This window comes from Mirounga leonina, unplaced genomic scaffold (genome assembly GCF_011800145.1).
Source record: "Mirounga leonina isolate KUSES-001 unplaced genomic scaffold, KU_Mleo_1.0 Mir_170, whole genome shotgun sequence".
NCBI lineage: Eukaryota > Metazoa > Chordata > Mammalia > Carnivora > Phocidae > Mirounga > Mirounga leonina.
In genome coordinates, this window is record NW_023270433.1 from 9,013,698 (window position 1) to 9,030,249 (window position 16,552).

General features: G+C 44.1%; 1 protein-coding gene across 1 annotated transcript in view; it reads right to left on the reverse strand.

Annotated features, from left to right (window-relative positions):
- Positions 1-15,637, reverse strand: part of MVB12B (multivesicular body subunit 12B) — a 269,437-nt gene extending 253,800 nt beyond the window's left edge. Inside the window, exon 1 of the mRNA XM_035015798.1 lies at positions 15,491-15,637. The gene's annotated coding sequence lies outside the window, so the exon portion shown is untranslated. The remainder of the gene's footprint in view (positions 1-15,490) is intronic.
- Between the last annotated feature and the right edge of the window lie 915 nt (positions 15,638-16,552).

Sequence of the window (16,552 nt, forward strand, 5' to 3'; positions counted from 1 at the left end):
TTCCCCCCAGATGACTATCCAGTTATCTCAAGACATACTACTGAATGATCAATCTTCCCCCCACTGATCTGAAATGCCACCTCTATCATATACTAAGCTACTGTGCATATCTGGGAAAATACTGAACTTATATCTGTATCATTGATCTGTCTATACACACAAGTACCATTGCTACACTGTTCTAGTATCTGGTGCCCTATTTCTCCCTAATTTCTTGACATTTAAAAAATTGGTTTCCTATTTTGGTTTGTTCATTTTTATGTGAACTTTAGAATCAGCTGGTTTCATTAAGTAATACTGTTGGCATTTTAGTGGGATCCCATTACACCGTAAATTAATTTTAAAAGAACTGTCATCTTTGAGTCTTCCTACCCAAGAACATGAGATAACTTTCCATGTTTAAAGTCATCATTTGTGAGCCTCTGTATTTCAAAGTTTTATTCACATATATATCACACAGTTCTCATTATGATAAAAAACTGAGTATTTTAAGTATCAAGAGAGTGGTATACAAATACTCTTGATTCTTCTTTTAATTTTGTACCCAACAATATTACTGAACTATCTTATTTTTGTAATAGTTTTTCAACTGAGTCTACAATCATATCATCCCATCTTATCATCTGCAAATAAAGATCATTTAATGTCTCACTTTATTTTCATACCCCTAATATCTTTAATTACACTGGTAATTAATGCTAAATAATAGTACAATATAATAATATTGGACACTTTTGTTTTACCCTAACTTTAATGGGAATGCTTTTATTTTCCCCATTAAGCAATGCTGGCTTATGGGTTGAGATGAATCTTTTTTTTTAAAGATTTTATTTATTTATTTGACAGAGAGAGGCATAGCGAGAGAGGGAACACAAGCAGGGTGAGTGGGAGAGGGAGAAGCAGGCTTCCCGCCGAGCAGGGAGGCTGATGCAGGGCTGGACCCCAGGACTCTGGGATCATGACCTGAGCCGAAGGTAGACGCTTAACTGACTGAGCCACCCAGGCACCCCAAGATGAATCTATTTTTATGTTAAAGAAATAACTATTGGGGTGCCTGGGTGGCTCAGTCAGTTAAGCGTCTGCCTTCGGCTCAGGTCATGATCCCAGGGTCCTGGGATAGAGCCCCGCATCAGGCTCCTTGCTCAGTAGGGAGCCTGCTTCTCCCTCTCCCTCTGCTGCTCCCCCTGCTTGTGCTCTGTCAAATAAATAAATCTTTAAAAAAAAGAACTATCTCTTCCTATTTTATTAAGTGCTTTATAATTAAGAATATTGAATTCTGTCAAATGTCTTTTCAGTGTTTAAGGAGATGATCTTGTGATCTTTCTCCTTAGACCTATTAATATGATAAATTCTATTAATAGATATTTTACCAACATTTTATTATGAAATTTTTTAAACAAACACCAAAGCTGAAAGAATGTTGCACTGAACAAGCATATATCTACTTCCTACATCTTACCGTTAACTTTACTATTCTTGCTTCATCACACAACAGATAATAGGTTTTAAAATACTGATTTCCATAGATTTAATTAATTCTATTAGAACTTAAAATATTGAACTATTATACGCTGTAGTAAACACTTGGTCATAGTGCATTAGTTTTGTTTTGAAGCACTGTTTTATTTTGTTTGCTATTAGTTTAATTTGGATTTTTGTATCAATATTCATAAATGTATGCACATATGATGTGTATGGGGATGTGTGTGTCTGTTGCTTCACAAAAACAATCTGAACGTTTAAAAAAAATTTCAGGCTCCAGAACAGTTTAAATGGCATTGGAATTATCTGGCCCTTAAAAAAATTGGTAGAATTCCCCTGGAAAACTGCCTGGGACAGTTTATTTTTCAAAGAAGGTGGGTAAATCTTTAGTGGCATTTTCTATTTCTTCTATGGTAATTTGTGGGTTTATTATTTCTTTCTCCTCCGGAGTCAATTTTGATCAATTATTTTTTTCCTAAGAAAAGTATCATTTCTTCTAGTTTCCAAACTTATTTGTATAAAGTTGAGCAAAGTATCTCTTACAATGCTTATAACTATTTGTCTTTATTTCCCAACTGTCATGATTATTCTGTGTAGTTTTACTTTCTCTCAGTTACCAAACCACAGATACATTCGTTTTTTTCCCCAAAGGACTAGGACCTGGATTTAGCAATGCTTTTTTTTCCCCCTCTTTTCTAATTCATTAGTGTCTGCTTTTCTCTTTTTGATTTCTTCCTCCTTTTTAAGGTTGAATTTTTTAATTTGAGCTAAACATTATGTGTTTTGTTCATTCTTTATCACTAATATACACATTCAAAAGCTACCAATATTCCTCTGAGTGCTGTTTTACCTCTCATTGATCTAACAGACAGGATTTTCACTACTGCTATTTTCTGAACACTGTGAAGTTTGAGGTTTGATTTTCTTCTAGACCCAAGAATTGTTTGCAAGTTTGAAATTTTATAGGCAGAAAAAAATTTGCATTTGGGTATTATGAAGTTTAGTTTTATTGCATTCTGATCAGAGAATGTTATCTCACTATTCCTAGTTTGTTTTCATGAATCAACAGGAGCACTTGAAAGGAATGTGCAATCACTGTTTTTAATGGTTGGTCAGTGTGATTATATATCAGACTTATCTCATGAGTTATATTTTTAAGTGTTTTATATTATTGCTTTTTATGTATATGTCATGAACTTAGAGAAGTAAATTAAAGCCTCTTACTACCAGTTTGTCTCTATTTGTTTCTTCTTCTTTTTTTAAAAAAGATTTTATTTATTTATTTGACAGAGAGAGAGACAGTGAGAGAGGGAACACAAGCAGGGGGAGTGGGAGAGGGAGAAGCAGGCTTCCCGCCGAGCAGGAAGCCCGATGTGGGGCTCGATCCCAGGATCCTGGGACCACGACCTGAGCCAAAGGCAGACACTTAACGACTGAGCCACCCAGGTGCCCCTTTCTTTGTTTCTTCTTGCATCTCCTTGGTGCTAGGTACACAGATATACATAACTGTTTTCATTGTGAACTGAAGCGTTTGACATCATAAATGGCTCACCTTTGTATATCATCTCTTCATATGACTGATTATATATATCAGATTATTGAGAGACACAGAGCCCCCAAATCTCCAGAACATTTGCATACCCCAAGGGAGAATGCCCTACCCTGAGTGGGCTCTGGACAAGCAGATCTGAGAGTCATGGACAAAGCTGGGATGCTATGAGTACAGAAAGGGTGATGTGGAGGGTGAATTCTATTGGGGGTCTAAGTCCTCAAGGATTTAGTACATATCCAGAAAAGACTCACTTCCAGAAGTTAAACCCCGAATGGAAACTGCCCAAAGAAACAAATGGAACAAGGAAGGAACACTAGGGGAAGTAAAAGGTTCAGATAACAGGAAGGAAGTGTGAGAAGAAGCAGATTGTGCTATATTGTAACAGCAGAATATAAAGTCTGAAGTAGTGCTAACAGAAATATAATGGAAGCCACAAATGGAAGCCACATATGTAATTTTATATTTTCTAGCAGCCACCTTTTACAATGAAATGAAAGCAAGTGAAATTGATTTTAATAATGTATTTTAATGAATCCATTTTTAAAAGATTTTATTTATTTATTTGAGAGAGAGAAAGAGTGCACGCACATGCGGGAGAGGAGAACCTCAAGCAGACTCTGTGCTGAGCACTGAGCCTTATGCAGGGCTGGATCTCATGACCCTGAGCCCATGACCTGAGCCAAAATCAAGAGCCAGATGCCCAACCAACTGAGCCACACAGGTGCCCCTGTGCCCTGAAATTTTTAAGGGGGGAGGGGCACAGGGAGTAGGAGAGAGAGGATCCCAAGCAGGCTCCATGCCCAGTGTGGAGTCCCACACGGGACCCGATCTCACAACCCTGAGATCATGACTTGAGCTGCTATCAAGAGTTGGATGCTTAACTGACTGAGCCACCCAGGCGCCCCTTAATTAATCCAATACACTCAAAACATTATTGTTTTGCTACATAATCAATATAAAAGTTATTAATGAGATATTTTACTTTTTTCCCCTACTAAATCTTTGAAATCTGGTATGTATTTTACATCTCAATCTGGATTAGATACACTTCAGAGTGCTCCACAGCTGCATGTAACTAGTGACTGCCTACCATGTTGGACAGTGAAAGTCTGAAGCTTAGAGAATTATCTTAAAGATCAAGGCCCATAGAGCTCTAGGAAACTCAGCGATAGAGGCAGTAAGCTTTTCTGACACAGGCTTCGTTCTGAGAAGTGAAAAAAAACAAAAAACAAAAAAAACACAACAGTTACACAGAGAGACTGACATGTAAGCCTTTCATGGTAACAACTAAAAATGTAGGGAAGCCCTTTGGCCCATCTGTGCCCCGTTCTACAGCAACCCTCTCTTTATGAATCTAAGAAATGACATCTTTTTCATTTAAGAAACAAAAGAGAAATACAATATAACTCCAAACAGAGGCTTTTACAAGGGGGGAAAAAAAAAGATGGAAAGAAATGAAATACTATTCTGGTAGACAAAGAGAAGACATGTAGACACAAAGCTAAATAGGTTGAAAGCAATTAAGAACATGGGATTAGCTCTGTAACAGCAGCACAGACCAGAAGTAGAAGAGCGCAGATACAGGACAGCCAGACAACAGGGAGACTGTTAGAAGTCTGGTGCAACTGGAGAACAAAGAAAAGAAAATCACAATTCTGAAATGAGGATTAAATTAGAAGGAACAAAGGGGCGTCTGGGTGGCTCAGTCGGTTAAGCATCCAACTCTTGATCTCAGCTCAGGTCATGATCTCAGGGTTGTGAGACTGAGTCCTGTGCTGGGCTGCACACTGGACATGAAGCCTACTTTAAAAAAGAAAGAGAGAGAGAAATAGTAAATTGGAAGGAATACAAGGGTGAGTAAACACTGGGACAGGCACAGTCAGGGAGACAGAGTATATAAAATAGACAAGTGAAGAAAGTCAAACAGAAACAAAGGAAGAGATAAAAGGGATTTGAGAGAATGTGACTGATCTAGAAGTCGGGCAAAGGAGATCCAACATATGTGTAATTGAAGGCCCTAAAGAATAAAGCCTAAATGATTAAACAGAGAAAGTACTTAAAAACTGAATTAAAAAACATATTTTGGACTAGAAGAAGATTTGAATCTAAAAATTGGAAGCACACACACTGTCCCATGAGAATTACCTATTATTCTTAGTGATATTATTGTTCCTTAAGGATGAAATAAAAATCCTTTAGGCACCCAGCTAAAAAGTCCAAGTGACTTCTATGCAAAAAAAAAATTAGGGTGGCATCAAGATTTCAGATGGTAACATTTTATGTTTTAAAAATGGAGCAACATTTTACAAATATTTAAGGGGGACAAAAGAGCCACAGATTTTATATCCAGGCAAGCTTTTCTTCAAATGTAAAGGCTACCAAACAGTTATGAACATGCGAGACCCACGGACTGTAAGTCCACTTGAATTCTGTGCTCATGGGGCATCACAAATGCTGTACGCAAATGGGGCAGCAAGGAACTGCGGCAGATGTGCATACTGTGTACATCTCCTCTGCCCATACACGCGATCCCTTGTCCATCGGACTTGACTCACAAAACAGAGATAAAATTATTAATAAAATCTCAAAATAGCAAAAGCAGAGCATGAAGCAGAGCCCTGTGTGACTGTAAAGGTTACACACTCATGAATCCATCTCTGGTGACATTCAGTGTCCAGTAAGGCTAGATCCCTTCCAACTTGTCTCCCTCCTCTGTTCTCTCTTCCTATAACCATTCTCCACACTGGAGTCAGTGGTAATCCTAAAACACAGAATTCACCATGTCCAGCCCCTGCTTAACACACCCCTTCCCACTGCTCTCTTTGCACTCATGGTAATATTCATACTCACTCATTCAAAGTGGACCTGCCCACTTTTCTCCTCTCATCCCTTCCTCTCCTGCCCCGCACCCATACTCCAGGGCCTGCCCAAATCAAACCCAGCATCATGTATCCAAAACTGAATCCCAGTTCTGCAGTCTACCTCCGAGATTGCTCGTTCTCCTGTTTTCCCCATCTCAGGAACCAGAACTTCTATCTATCTGGTTGTAGAAACCCTGAGGGTCATCCTTGACCCTTCTTCTCCCTCAAACCCCACATTTAATCTGTGCTGCCTTTCATGAATCATCTCTTGAACCTTCTTCACATCAGTGTCCTTGACATTCTTACCCATTTGTCCTTCCTTTTCATCTACCTTGCAGCTGTCCATCCTGAAAGCAACCCATTCTCCTTGCTCATACCTAGCATGGAAGCCTTCGGGGGAGAATGTCACAGTCACAAAGACTGGTAACACTAATAAATCAAGGTCTCCAAACTCATATGGGCTCACAGTCTCTCCCTTCTGTCTTTCCAGAGGACACAGGGAATCTTCCCCTAAGATTACTATTTCACTAGAAATTAACAATTAAAAGCAATTAAAAGAGGGTTAAGGTGTCCCACATGCTTGGAAACTGTAATAGCTAACATCTACATAGCACTTGCTTTATGCAGTCATGTTCTGTGGCGGTCTTTACGTGAGCTGATATTCATTTCAATGTTAAATGTCAGTTACAGAAATGAAAAAAGTGAGGAACAGAGAGGTTAAGTGACTTGCCCAAGGTCAAACAGCTAGTGAATAGTTCAGCAGGGATTCAAACCCAGGCAGACAGGCTCCAGGGCCCCTAGACTTTACCATGGTGCTAAAGATATCAAAGAAGTATTTAGAAATAGATGCTAATAAAAACGTACTTGTCCAAACTATGGACACAAGCCAAAGAACAACAGTTAGTGGGAAATTTATGGCATCATTATCAAGAAACAGGAAAATGAAAAGGAACAAAACAGCACAAACTGAATATGGAAAGAATAAAGATAAAGACACTCATCAATGAAATAGTGAAGAAAAAAAGCAGAGATTAACCAAACCAAAAGTGTTTCTTGAAAAAAAAAATTAAATAGCAAAATAGAAGTACTATCTACCTAACAAGGATAAAAGAGTATTATGAATCTGTTCTAACAAATTGAATAACCTATATGAGATACTTGAATATACACGGAAATATAAAATGTTGAAATTTGTGCAAGAGATAGCAAGCTTGAACAGATATATAAATAGACCTTGAACAAATAAATACTAAGATCAAACCGGTAGTCAGATATCTTCTTTTTCTCTACCCCACCCCACAATAATCCAAGGCCCAGATGGTGGTTTTTTGGTTTTTTTTTTGAGAGTGCAGATGGTTTTATGCAGTTGCTGCATATGAATTCCACTAAACTTCTAAGGGACAGTTATTTTCAATTTTATTCAAGTGGTTCCAGAAAACAGAGAAATAGCGAACTCTGTCGAGCTAATCTTGTGGGGTTAATATAATCCTGCTTCTAAAACCAGATAGGAACTATGCAAAAAGGAAAACTGTAGGCCTATTTTACTTATAAACAGATGCAAAAATCCTAAACAAAACATTTCTAACTGGGGGCGCCTGGGTGGCTCAGTCAGTTAAGCATCCAACTCTTGATTTCAGCTCAGGTCGTGATCTCAGGGTTGTGAGATCGAGCCCTGCATCAGGCTGGGTGTGGAGCCTGCTTAAGATTCTTTCTCTCCCTCTGCCCCTGCCCCCACCACTCTCACTCACTCTCAAAAAAAAAATCACTAACTGAATCCAATGTATTAAAAATACATTAAAAATGTATTAGAAATAATACATAATATTCAAGGAATTCAAGGATAGTTCAGCATCAGAAAACTCTTCCATTTAATTCAAAGTTAACAGAGGGAGGGGCACCTGGGTGGCTCAGTCGTTAAGCATCTGTCTTCGGCTCAGGTCATGATCTCAGGGTCCTGGGATCGAGCCCCACATCGGGCTCCCTGCTCAGCGGGAAGCCTGCTTCTCCCTCTCCCACTCCCCCGGCTTGTGTTCCCTCTCTCGCTGTGCCTCTCTCTGTCAAATAAATAAATAAAATCTTCCCCCCCCCCAAAAAAAAGTTAACAGAGGAAGAGAAATAATATATGATAATCTCAATTGGTACAGAAAAGGCATTCTATAAGGTCCAGTACCTTTGATTAAAAAAAAAAAAAAACCTCAAAACTTAAAGTAGAAAAAAAATTTATTTAATTTGATAAAGTCTATGCATCCTCAAACAAGTAATATATATAACAGAAAAATTTTAGGCATATATATCTTCACGTCCTGGACAAAAACAAGATGGCCCTAATCATAACTCACACTGTTTAACAAAGTATTAGAAATTCTAACTAATACTATAAGGAAATAAGATTGTGAAATTTGGATGGGAAGACCCAAAACTGTCATTATTTATAGATGTGACTAACCATCTAGATAGGCACCAACAGAATTAACAGACCAATTATTAGAACAAGAGAATTCAGCTAAGATTGCTCAGACATGAGATTTACCTACAAAAATCAATACTTTCCTAGACCAGCGATAGCCAACTAGAAAATGTAATAAATAATGAAATACCAGAAGATGTAAGAAATATAATATGTAATAAAAGAAATCATAAACAGAAGAAAGTACAATAAAAAAATCACATCTCAATTGCAACAAAAATTAGTTATCAGAGAATTAAACCTAGAACTTATAAGGACCTCTATGAACTGAACTTTAAATCTTGAATAAACTGACAAGCCTTGGAGAGGATGATTTAATCTTATTATAACCAACTCAACTCTCCCCAGACTAATGAAGAAATTCACTGCAATCCCTATCATAAGTAGTTATATGTATAAGTAATATGTGTGTGTATATGTGTATTTTCTTTGAAAAGGAAACTTGGTAAATCTACTCTGAAAATTATATGGAACAATGGAGGATACATGAAGAACTAAGTCAACTTCCAAAAAACAAAGCAAAACAAACAGCAAAGAGGGGGTGACTTTCCCTACCAAACAGTAAGACCTACTATAAAGCTATAGTACTAAAAAAAAAAAAAAAAAAAAAAAAAAAAAAGACCTCCTGCAGTGTCAGCACAAGAACAGAAAACATAGCAACGCAACAACACAGAGAACTCCAAGACCTACCTACATAAGCATGGGAACTTAACGGGGTAAAGGAGATGGGACGAGGATGGATGATTTTAGACTAGTGAAAAATAGCTCAATCTACTAAACAAATTATAACCGAATCCCTGTTTAGCCTCACGTACCAAGTGCTCTAAGTAAATTAAAGATCTAAATGTAAAAGCGAAAAATCATAGGGTTAACAGAAACAGATGTGGGAGGACCTCTGTGGGCTTAGGGAAAGGCAAGAAGGCTTACTTATCAAAACTTGAAAAGCGCAAACCATCATGCACAAATTTGCTGGATTTGATTACATCAAAATTAAGAATTTATGCTTAATAAAAAAAATAACATGGGCCAATTAAGAGTCAGATGATAGGATTGAGATTTTTTTCAAAGTCTAAAACTGACAAGGGATTAACATCTAGAATATACAAGGAACTCTGTAAAGCAATATGAAGAGGGCATCAAGTTCAATAGAAAAATGGGCAAATGATATGACAGGCAATTTACAGAAAAAGAAACCCCCAAAGCTAATAAGCACATGAAGTGATGCTCAAACTCATTAGCAGTCAAAGAAATGCAAATTAAAACAAGATAGCACTTTACACCTTTAGACTGGCAAAAACTAGAAAGCTGGGTAATACCAATTAATGGCAGAAATGAGGAAGATAGGATCCCTCACACATGGCCAATGGGAGTGTAAATTGGTAAAGCCTCTTTGGAGAGCAGTCCCATAGTACTTATGCAAATTAAGCACGCACACACACAGACTAGGAGCCACGGAAATTCTAACATACGTGCACAATGGGAAATCTACAAGAATGCTTGCTGCAGGTTTGTGGGAGGATAGTGGCACCCTGGGTTGGCCCGCGCTATTATTACGAAGCAAAGGGTCATAAGGACACACAGCGATGCAGACAGATCTTAAAAACAATTACTGTTACACAATACTGTTTACATAAACTGTAAATACATACACGCCTTCCGGTGGGCACGTGTCTTTCCAAAACCTCCAGCGAATGAGCCACATTTGGCTTGTCCATCCATATGAGCGCGGAGTCATGTTGTAATGATCTATTATTACATCGATCTAATGGGATGTTTTGTATAATGTGGAGGCAATCCAGATCCACTTGGACTATTTTATGGCAGAGGATGAGAGAGTTAAGATAGCCTTGGGACAAAATGACGAAACTACAAACAACTATGGTTGTCCTGTTTTAGATACTCTCTTCTGACTGCAATAGAAAAGAATGTGCTCCCCAAACCAGCGGCCGCACACTATGTACTTGAGGTTCTAGGAATGAATCTCTCCAGACACAATACCACACCCAACTGGGCAGCTGCAGTCAGCACCTCAGTGAAGGAAAGATGGAACAGGGCTCTTTTGGGAAAGTGGGGATGCTTCCGTGAGGAATGGAGCAGCCCCTCCATTCAACCCAGTGGGAAGGAAGACAGCACAGTGCAGGCAAGAAGTCCGGGGTCTGTGAGCTGACGGAGTATGCACCTGATGGCTTCTCTTTTATTTGTGAAGAACAGCCTTTTACATGCATCATTATTTGGGGGAGAATTTTCCCAAATATTTATTCCCTAAAGATGCCATTTTCGAAGGCCACGCCATAGTCCATCCTGTGGAGATGCACAATCCATTTGGCCACTTCCCTGTTGTCGGCCTGTGGGCACCCCCTGGTGCAGAGGGTGCTCACCCCATCCATGGGGGGCCTAAATGCTCCCAGCACTTCTGCTCCATGAAAGCCTGGCTCTCCCAGCTCTGGGGTCCTCTTTTGGGAGCTTCTTCCGCACAGCTCTGCCTATGTGAACCCCACCTCCACCCCGCCCACCCAAGACAAGCCTTGTGGCGGCGGGGGGGGGGGGGGGCTGGCCTCCCCAGCACTGTCCCTGCATGGCTGTGCATATCTAGTCAATCCTTAGACACAGAAAGTGTGTCTCACTCACACACACACACACACAGTGCAAATACCCACTCAGCACATTCTTAAAGACACAAATGTTTATCCACACACACGCTGAAGCACACAAACCCACGTGAGCCCATAGTGCATCCAAATACATATACAGACACTTGCACAGATGTACACACCCTCACATATACATACATGCATATGATGACACAGAGGTACACAGATATCCTGATCTAGCCTGACCACAAACCCACTACTCCCAGAATCTTCTCTGTCCTGGCTGATGGTGATTCTCTCCTTCCAGTTTGTCAAGCCAGAAATCTCAGAGTCATCCCTGACTCCACTCTCTTACCCCGCATTCCAATCCACCAGGAAATCTTGTTTCCTGGACTTTCCCCAAATATCCATAATAAATCACCTCTCACCACCTCCACCCCTATCGTGGACTACTGGACTACTGGGCTAGGCTCCTAACTGGTTTCCCTACTCTGCCTTTGCCCCAGAGTCTATTCTGAAAGCATCAGTGTGATCCTTTAAAAAAAGCTGGTTAGAAAACACCACGCTCAGAACCCTGCAATGACTCCACATTTCACCCAGAACTAAAAGCCAAGTCCCTTGGAGAGAGCCAAGGACTCTGTGAACTGGCCCCTATCGCCTGGCTCACACCGATTCCCTTATAACTCTCTCTCCTACTTGCTCCACCTCTTTGCTCACCCTTGAACTTGGACCTGTGCTCCCATCTTGGGGCCCTTACACTGGCTGATCCCCTTGCCTGGCCCATGTAACATACGACATAATTTTTAAAAATTGTTTAGGTCTATCGTCTATTGTCTGTCTCTGTTAGAGTGAAAGCTGCATGAAGACACAACCTTTGTTTTGTTCCCTAAAGAAGAAAGAGTGGGTGGCACGGCAGGTGCTTGGTAAATACCTGCTGAGTGAAAGAACGAATGCATCATGTGCGCATGCGTACATGCTCACATACACCATCTGCACAAATACATGCCCACGTGTGCACGCCACCAAACACACATGCTTAGACTCTCAGGCCCTGACCTGGGAACCGTGTGTATTCTGAGACACAGGCACACATTCAGTACACACACGCACGCATGCACACACGCGTTCACACGGGCACTGAACACACACAGAAAACACATGCTGTTCCAGCCATCCATTGCTGCCTAGCAAACTCCCCCAAACTTGGTGGCACGAAGCAACAACCATTTGACTACGTTCCTGGATTCTGTGGGGCTGGCTTGTCACTGCTCCGCCACGACAAGGGCCTCAGCAGGAGAGAATCAAATGGCTGGAGACATCTTCGCTCACACGTCTGGCACCCAGCCCGAGACGACTTACATCGCTGGTGCTCCTCGGGCATCCCTCTCCCTCCCGAGGTCTCAGGGCCTCTCCATGTGGTCTCTCTACATGGCCTCTCTAGCATGGGGACCCGGGAGTAGCTGGCTTCTGAAATGGCAGCTCAGGACTCCAAGAATGACTGTTCTTCTGAGCAAGGTGGATGCTGCACAGCCTTTTATGACCTCACCTTGGAAATCACAGTGTCACCTCCGTCACATCCGTTTAGTTGAAGCAGTCACAAGCCCACCCAGATTCAGGCGGGGGAGGACAGAGACCCCACCTCTTGATGGGAGAATTGTGAAGGAAGAAATGCGACCATATTTTAAAATTGCCACACATGTGCACACACAGGGATGCTTATACACACACAGGGACACATCTATGCACACATATACACACAATACACACCTCTACGCAAACATAACCATGCACACACCCTTAGGTCTTGTCCTCAGAACCTCTGTTCTGAGAGCAAACTTAGAAAAACATATACGAGCCTATGAACATGCATGTAATACAGACGCAGTCCCACAAATACACCTAGTCACATCCAGGTACACCTGCACGTACTCACACACATATGCACACACGCTCACAGTCACGGGCCCTGCCCTGGAGATGCCCACCCCGTACCTGCAGCCACACCTGCTTGCTCCTTGCCCCGTGCACGGCTGAGTCGGGGGCCAGGATGGGTCAGAGAGCCTCGGCTGGTTATGCGGGGGGCCTTCTCTCCTCACCACCCTCCCCTCATGGTAGGGGCCCGGCAAGAAGGAAAACAAATAACCTTGCAGTGTTTAAATAAGCAAAGTTTTGTGCAAAGCAGAGGTTAATGTACTTTATTGTTCAATGTCATGTTTATAGTGGATTGGTGGAGGGAAAAATGTGATTAATTGCCCCGAAGCCCACGGATCTACAATTATTTGGTTGTTGTGAACAAATAAAGGACTACAGTATTCATCATATTCAAATGAGGCAGCAGAATAAATGATGGCGGGCCGGGCAGGAACAAAACCTAGGCGTGTTCCCGCACAATCGGAAGGCGACTGGCACCTTGTCAACCAGACGCAGGGTGGTGGCGGGAGCCGAACCCGTTTGTCTCTGTACCGCCAGCAAGGGTTGGGCTGACCCTGCCAGTGCCCGCGTTAATTCATGTCACACCTCGCGCCTCCATCCTTCGTGGTATGAAAACCAGGCGCCAATTTTGTAATAAAGACTTGTTTCCGACGAGGCCCAGTTTGGGGTGGGGGCACAGATCTTCATTAAAGCCCCTTTCCCGGGCCACGCTCGTTACAGAGCACAGGTACTGGCTAAATGTGTCTGATCATTCATCATGATTTTGCCCTCCACTTTGTCACAGCGTGGGGATTTAAGGAAGATAGATGGTACAAGATGTTGTCTCCTCCACAGACGCTTTCTGCTCTGGTAAGTGTGTCCGATGCAGAATTATTTTGCCACTTTATTATTTCCTAGTGAGTGTTTGTCAGAGCTTCGCCTCTTGGAAGGAGCGAGTTGTTTCCTGTCACTCAGAGATGTCTCGGGAGCCGTGATGCTTGGCTGGGCTTGCCAGCCAGCTGGAACCTGGGCAGGGTCCCCAGGCAAGGCTAGGGGGGTGGTCCTGGGAGTCTGGGCCACAGGGCGAATGTCAAATCCAACAGAAATGGGGGGAGGCAGGCTTTAGGAGAAGGTGGGGCACAGGGGCTTTAGATATGCTGGGTTGGGGGGAAGAAAGGGGGCATCTTTCAGGATCTGGCCTGGCTGTAGGCCAGCCCACTGGACAGGGAGCTGTTCGAACCAGTGTCCAAAGGGCTGTAAGAGCTTGGCCTTGAGCTGAGCCAGCTGGAGAGGGTATGGGCAAGGCTGGGGCCCTGTGGGGCTGCTGATGGCCTTAAAGCAGTGTGGCCAATTCTGGTACTCACTGCTGGCAGCAGATGAGCTTCCTGCCCTGATCAGGATGGCTGAGGGGCCATGATGTGACCGGCAGGGATGCCAGGTGGGTGAAGATCACACCAGGCTAAAGATGGGCATGAGTTCAGCCTGAAGCCCAAGGTCTAGCCCAGAGCCCAGGGAACTCTTGGGAATAGTGGAACTTCATTCTGGGCAGTGCTGGGGCACAAAGGGGAGGGCCCTGGAATCTGAGAGTGAATCTGGCCCCACAGAGAAAGTGGGGTATCCGGCGGACACCAGCCCATCCTGTGGTCCTTCCTCCCTTGTGTTTGCTTTGCAAGGGTCTCTCCACTGACCCCATCCTCCTGGGTACCTGCTTCCCACTGCCACAACTATTGGCTGGGCGGGGGATGCTCAGCTGTCTCAGCCTCTCGGGCACACAGCAGTGAAATCTACTTTGTCTTTGCTGCCCCCGCCCCACCCCTGGTCTGACTGGTGAATCCAGAAGGAACGCTCCTCAGAGGTTCAGGGGCAACACAGACCAATTCAAGAAGAGCCCAAGCAGAGGTACCTGGGGCACAGGGACCTATGTGAGGGCGCCCACCTTTCTCTGGCCCTAAGACAGCACTGCGGGAGTCCACCTTGTTAATGTGTAGATATCTCTCCCTCCTCAAAGTCTCTCCAGAGGCCGCATGAGGTAGGATAAAGAGCACAGTTTGAGAATGGGACAAGCCTGGGTCCAAAGCACTAACTAGCTGTAACGTTTTTGAGCCTCTGTTTCCCCATCTGTAAAATAGGGACAATAAGATGACATTCCCCTTGGAAGGTCTTGCCATGGATCCTGGCACGTTCCGTCAACTCAGATGTCCCCTCCCTGCCTCCTCTCTCTGGTTGCTGGCTGCTAGGAGTCCCTCATTCCCCCTGACCTGTCTCCCCTGGGCCAGGGCTTCCTGGCTGGCGTCCAGAGTGTCTGCAGAGGAGGCAGCCTACCTCATCAGCCAGTGGCTGCCTTTCTGCCCCAGGCACTCCCCCGCCCGCGCCCTGTGAACAGCCCCAGAGGGAATCGTTAACAATTCGCAGCCGCTAACTCCCCGGCCCTTCCCCAGCCCTCCTCCAGGCCCTGGCTGAGCCCTGGGACACAGTCCCTGCCCTTCAGGAGCTGGGAGGAGGGGATAAAGAGGGCAGGGGGTGGGATGTGAGCAGATCTTTACTCCAAACACACGTCACCGCCGCCAGGGGCCTCTGCCGGCGCCGGTCTCAGGGCAAAAGTCCCAGGTGATGGGTATTCACTTACCGAGCCCCGACTTCGGCTGGACCCCGGGCGCCTCGCTGAGTCCGCGCCGCAGCGCCAGGCGGGACGCGCCGCTCTCGCCCCCACTTCGCGGCCGAGCAAACTGAGTCCGTAGACGCAGTAACGTGCTCGAGATCTCGCAGGGAGAGATTCGAACCCGCGAGGCTTCTGGCGTCTTAGTCTCGCGGTTGCCGGCCAGCGGATAGGCTCACCGACCGAGCAGCCGCGACTGACACGCACTGCGTCCAATCAGAACCCAGCCCCGTCCCGGCTCAGGTGGTTTTTTTTTTCTACTCCGCCCACTTCCAAACTCCTGGCTCCCCATTCCCGCCGTGGTTTCCAAGTAGGAACCCCACATCTGCGTTTCTGTGCAGTTTTATGTTTAGGGTCTAGTTGCCTTTTTTCTCCCCCAGTTTATTAGGATGTTGTCTTTTGTGGCTTTTCTCCCATTCCTTCATTCATTCAGCAAACACTAAGGACTCGTTATGCGCCGTGAGATCGAGCCAGCAGGTGGTGAGAGCCTGCGCGAGGGGCCTGACGCTCGAAGGGGAAGGGCTGGTCGAGCCACCTGCACGGTACCTCGGGAGGCAATGGCTGTTGGAGGAACCAAGGGCACACGCAGCTCCCCTGGTCTTGGAGGGGTGGGGCGGGCACTGTCCACCACCCAGAGACCCTCGTGCCCAGGGATCTCCCCTCCATCCCCCAAGCGCTGCCCCGGGTTGGGCTGCATCCTCCGCAGGACTGTGGCCCCAGCCACCTAACGGCCATCATACTTTCCGTCTCCCCACCTCTTTCCCTTCTGCAGCCTGAGTGATTGTCCTTAAACAGATCTATCAGTGTCACCCCCGGCTTCAAAAACCTCAGTGGCTCCCCACTGCCTACCTACTTTAAACCTAAACCTTGTAACTTGGCATTCAAGGCTTTTCATGATCCAGCGCCAACCCAACCAATGCCACCACTCGCGCGCTTGATTTTTTAGCCTGTCACTGAAATTCTTTCTCTACATGACTTTCCTCAGCTGTAAAGGGGGGATAATCACATACCTGCTATGGCAGCCTGCATTTT